Source organism: Cimex lectularius, unplaced genomic scaffold (genome assembly GCF_000648675.2).
Source record: "Cimex lectularius strain Harlan isolate CLEC.00 unplaced genomic scaffold, Clec_2.1 scaffold180, whole genome shotgun sequence".
NCBI classification, from domain to species: Eukaryota; Metazoa; Arthropoda; class Insecta; order Hemiptera; family Cimicidae; genus Cimex; species Cimex lectularius.
Window position 1 is genome coordinate 720,128 of NW_019394226.1, and position 5,558 is coordinate 725,685.

Below are 5,558 nucleotides of genomic sequence, written 5' to 3' on the forward strand. Positions count from 1 at the left end.
TGATCTTGAAGACGAGATTGAAACATAAGTTTAAGCCCCTACATACAGAGCTGCTGAGACCGTTGTTAGAGCTAGTGGATAACTTCTTAACGACAGGTGGTCTCTACAATGTTGTAAATTGGTTAGACCCCTCGACAGACCTGAATGACATGAATTATTTTTACTCTTTATTCTATATATCCATGCTAAATTGAGAATTATGTTTACGTCAAGTGCATCTACATTAACTTTTATTCTTGAGCAAGCAGCGAGTATATGGATCTCTTCCCGATTCTTGGAGGAAACAGGGGTGTTTTATTGTATATAGCTTTATGTGCCTAGCATGTATTGAGAGTGAATGTATTCATTAGCGCGACCGTGTTTTGTGTGAGGGCCAATGGCGGAATATTGAAAACCTATCCACGCTCAAATAGGTTAGTTTATAAAATGTGTATAGGGTGATGGAGGAATATAGAGCACTCCACCACCGTAATTAAAGTAATGGTATGTAAATAGGAGAGAATGTATTTAAAATGGAAGAATTGATATGGAACTCAAATGTTTGGGATGCTGAATTAATCTAGTTTATTAATTACAACATCCCGGGCCCAACCTTGACTACGGCTACCCCCGGACGTCTAAGTCCAACACCTGAGATGGTTGATTCTCGAGGCCTGATACGATGTTTTCTTTCTCCAAGGTTGAATTTCCACGTCGCCACGATACTTTTCACATGCTGCCACTGAGTCGGTGTTAAGGAAATTTAAGATTTTGTTTGTAAAAAAACAAAAATTTGTCAACCTGTGGACATATGCAAAGTTGTTTTGACCTGATAATGACCTTAAAATAGGTCGAAAGCTTGGCAGTAAGAACTGAATTTGCTTTCTTTTTCAATACCCTATCTTAATCCATAGTGTTCGAGAATGAAAAAATGGTCTATATTTGTAATATTGAAAACGGTTATTTATGGCAATTCACTCTGTCAGGTTGATTCAACTTCTTGTCACGTTGTGGCAGTTTTTGATTGAAATATCCGTCAATGTGATTTTATGTTTGTGAATTGTGGCAGGTCGCTCATGAAAAAGTGATATTGTTGGTCTTAAGATGTTGCATAGAGATTCTCTTGCTTTGAATCATTTCACATCTGCTGAACTCTTCTCCTTATTACATCGATAGCTAAAATTAAATCAAGTGTAGCTTGGAAAGCATAATTGAACAGTTAGACATGATTCTTATGATTATCATAGAAAAAATTGGGTTTTTGATGTTTCTATTATACTATTAGTTTTCTAGGACTTAAATAAAGATAATTTATGAATAACTATCATTCACTACGAAGAACAGTGATAAACATATTGATAATCTCGTTTTACCCCAATATATAGAACATTTAACCATAAACATTTAAAACTTCCCGAACCAAGAAATTTTGATTTCAAAAGGCTTTCTTTGTACTTAGGCCCTTAGGTTTTAAAATTACCTTCGTTTTATCTTATTATTTTGGAATATTCAAAACACAATGTGACCGGGTTAAGAGTTGGTTTGGACGCGGCTCCAGTGGTAGTTTATGTTTTGCTAAACATTAGGAGGAAAGCCCTCCCACGGATAACAACATTACTCAAGTTTCGGCCAACTTTACGGCACTTAGCTTACGAGTTTGCTCGAGACCGGCAGACCCCAATCGGAAAACTGCCGAACCGCCTTTTCTTTATTTCACTAAACCCAGGCGAACTCGCCAGATAACAACCGCTTTCAACCGGGCTTTTTGTTGTGAAAAGTACAGGAGTGTCGATATGCATATGACCGTCATTTAACTCGGTAGCGAAAAGCGGTAGAAAAAACAACGGACAAATTGTGGAACTACGATAAAAATCTTTCTTGGGCAAATATCGGTTTGAATTTACAGCACGTTGATCAGGTACTGATGGAACTTACAGGTTTGTACTTACTTTAACGCAGCGATACATTGAAGGTAAGATATTTAATCAAGATACAAACTCTATTTTAGGCCTAAAAAGGTGAAGAGTGGAAGCTGATAGTAAATGGTGCAGAATAGCACCAAACTAGAAAAAAATGAAGAAAAACAATGGACTATACAGTTGTAATTGAATGCACTGGAACAAACTAAACCAGGTGTTCGCAAACTTTTTAGCCAGCAGACCTCTTTCACAGAACAAATCCAGGGGAGGACCCTTCGCATTTAATATTTAAGTAGTAATTTAAGTGAGGATTTAAAATTAGAAATTTATAGTATATGTAGTGAATTAAAGTCCATTCCAGGTGATGGAGAGAGATAACCCTATGAAAACAAACATTAGGTTGACATACTTAACTTATCGTATAAAATTCGGAACATAAAAATCAAATTGGACAAAACAATCAATAGATATGTAAAACTCGAGCCAATTTCAAAAGCAATACTCTGAACTTTAATGATTTATGAATTAATAGGAAGAGTGAGGTCTATTGCCATACTGTTATATCTTTTAGCGTAGAAGTGAATATTTTCCTCTTTTGAAGAAAATTGAAAAGACAGAAAAGTGGTATGTATATGAATAAATCAAAAGAACATTTATTAAACAAAAATAATTCTGATATGGAAATATCAACCAAACTTTGGTGTAATATTATCAATTTGAAATTAAAAATTTTGTTGGTGAAAAAGAAAACTGACTAATTATTAATAATATTTATACATTGGAACACAAAATAAAATGTAATAATAGCAACAAAAAGAAACAAAGTTGACCCTGTATTTATGGAAAATAAGTTATTAAAAGGAAGGTATTCCTTACATTAGTAAAAAATGAAACAAAGAAACTGCAAAACGAACTTAGTACTAATTTACAAAAAATGAAATATTCAACTTGAATGTTGAAATTGAAAATAATTCTATTAGAGTTCGTGTTCCGATTGACCCGAATAACGTTTTTCAAGTAATAATTCAATTTCAATTAATAAAAAAGTCAATGTCACGAGCGGGATTCGAACCTACGACCATCGGCTAAATACGCCGCTGCTCTACCACTTGATCTATCGTGACTTCGATCCACTCGGACGCTAACTTCCCATCTCAACCCCACCTTTTGAATTTTCCCTCCTTTTTGCCATTAGTGTCCGAGTGCATCGAAGTTACGATAGCTCAAGTGGTTAAAGAAGAGGTATATTTAACCGAGGGTCGTGGGTTCGAATCCCGTTCGTGACATTGACATTTTTTTCTAAATCAATACCTTACATAAAGATTAATTAATTGAAAATAATGTGGAAGTCCTTCTCGCTTGATGAAAGTGGAGTCATTTTCAGATCAACTCCTTTTTTTGCCAAAGAAAATGTGACAGTTCACCAAAAACATGTAGCTTTCAGCTCAGCTCTAACCCAACAGGGCTCTTCCAGTGGAAGTCTCCTTCCACCTACCTACATTGTGGCCTGTGGAAGCGCTTTGGGATTTGGTGGCTATATAAATAGAAAATCCGGATTCGCATAGGTAAGTTGTGGCAATTTTGGTAAGTTTTGCTCTTTCAGCGAGCGGTTGAAATGTTTTGTTATCCAGACGGCGCCAAAAATGAAGGTCAAATCTGACTCGAAAATAGATTTTAAGTGTGTGGTGATTAGTGACCGTTAATCGATATTTATTTAGAAATCGTGAGATGCGGTCTGGTGTGATGTAGGTTTCAGAAAAACATTTTCTTTATCGTGCCAACGTTTCGATCTTTATTGAGATCATCTTCAGGGCCTGGGATTTACAAACATTGTTTACATATAACAATTATCAACACATCCAAAATGTAATTGTTATATGTAAACAATGTTTGTAAATCCCAGGCCCTGAAGATGATCTCAATAAAGATCGAAACGTTGGCACGATAAAGAAATGGTTTTTCTGAAACCTACATCACACCAGACCGCATCTCACGATTTCTAAATAAATAAATTTTAAGGTGGAGTCTGAAGTAATGTTCATCAAACATTCGTATTCAGTTTATAGACTGGTTGGCTTCGGAGAAATTGAAAACGGTTCGACCTTCCATCATGGTCTTCCAGCATTGTATGACCAGCTGTTGGGTAGTAGTGCTCAGAGGGTATCTTCCAACGTCGAAGGTGTCCAAGTATTTCATCAACCAATGCCGTTCGCGAGCTCCAGTTTGTTTCCTTTAAAAAAATTATTTAACACAGGAAAAGACTCCATTTCTTCCTTCTCGATTCAACCCAAAACTGGAATTTCCTTTTCTAGACGTCAATTTAGCCATTAACAATGAAAGATGTAATACTCTTCCCTTGTAAGATCACGGGATATTACTTTATATGCCAAGCTGAGACAGAAAAACATCGTGAAGAAAGGCATAGGTTTAGGTATAAACAAGTAAGGTTGATAGGACGCGGCTCCAACCTTACTATAAAATAAAGTTTTATTTAGAAACAAATCCTAAAGCTTATGTGGAAATATGGTATTCAACCTTAGGGTTTCAAACACAGCAATGCCAAAATTATACAACCTATCACAATAAAATCTTACGTAGCATCGTGCATTCTCCTTGGTAAGTAATTAAAACTTACATTGGGGTCTTGAGATCCGTGAAGTCATCTCGGAATACAAAGGTTTGCCGCAAAACTTCAGAATGGCTTTAGCCAACACGAGCATGTGGAAGCAACCAAACTCCAACACAACAGACACACTGGGTAGGTCGAAAATTACAAAGCCATATGAACTAGTGCATTTAATACTTACAGTTAATACTTACAACCCTTTGCGGGGTTTTCTTCTTTTTCTGGTCATTCACGAGCATCTTGTTTTAAAGTGGAGCCAACTGATCGTCTAAATCTGGTTGCTGAGACTCTTTGCTTTTATATATGTTATCCTAAAATGTTATCCGCTCGTTTGTATTATAGGTTGTCAACTATAGAATAGGCACAAAACATACATGTCTGGTCACATTCACTCCTCCAGAGTACTCGATATTCCTCGTGACCCATTCCCTTCTCACTAATAACTTACTTTTGGGGCATCGATGACCGCAACGGTTTAGGCGTTGACACGGCGCTCATCACTGTAAGGTAAAGGTCCCGGGTTCGAATCCAGCATCCGAACTCGACGTACTTACAAATGGGATTTTTTTCAAAAACACAAGCATCCTGAGGGTTGATATGACCTCTGTTGTTGCGAAACCTCGTAAAAAAAGGAAAACAAACTTACTTTTAGCCTGGAGACATCACACACTCACCCCAGAGTACAAGATATTCCTCGGGGCGGAAATGTAGTCAATAATTTTGGGAATAGAAAATTGTAAATATTATTGTACGAATGGGTTTATAAAAATATCTTAATGTTTTATATTATACACCTGATAATTAACATATTTTACCTTTTATATAAAACGCAAACATTTTTTTTTTCCAACTCATTTATAAACATACATTTAAAATCTTTCGCCTAAGTCTCTCAGTATTTACCGAAAGTCCTAGGGTTTTTCTCTTCGCGCTTTGCATACAACTTAGCTCGGTGGGAGGGGACGGCAGGGGCTCCTTGCAGCTCTGACAAATCTTCAGGGCTAAGAAGAAGGCATGATGTGAATTTGGTAGCC

General features: G+C 36.5%; 1 long non-coding RNA gene across 1 annotated transcript; it reads right to left on the reverse strand.

Annotated features, from left to right (window-relative positions):
- Nucleotides 1–929: 929 nt before the first annotated feature.
- LOC106668091 lies at nucleotides 930–5,267 on the reverse strand. The gene is made up of 4 exons (XR_001340701.1): nucleotides 4,899–5,267; nucleotides 4,719–4,835; nucleotides 4,534–4,652; nucleotides 930–1,155 (listed from the first exon to the last, which is right to left on the reverse strand). It is a non-coding gene; the product is annotated as an uncharacterized LOC106668091 (long non-coding RNA).
- Between the last annotated feature and the right edge of the window lie 291 nt (nucleotides 5,268–5,558).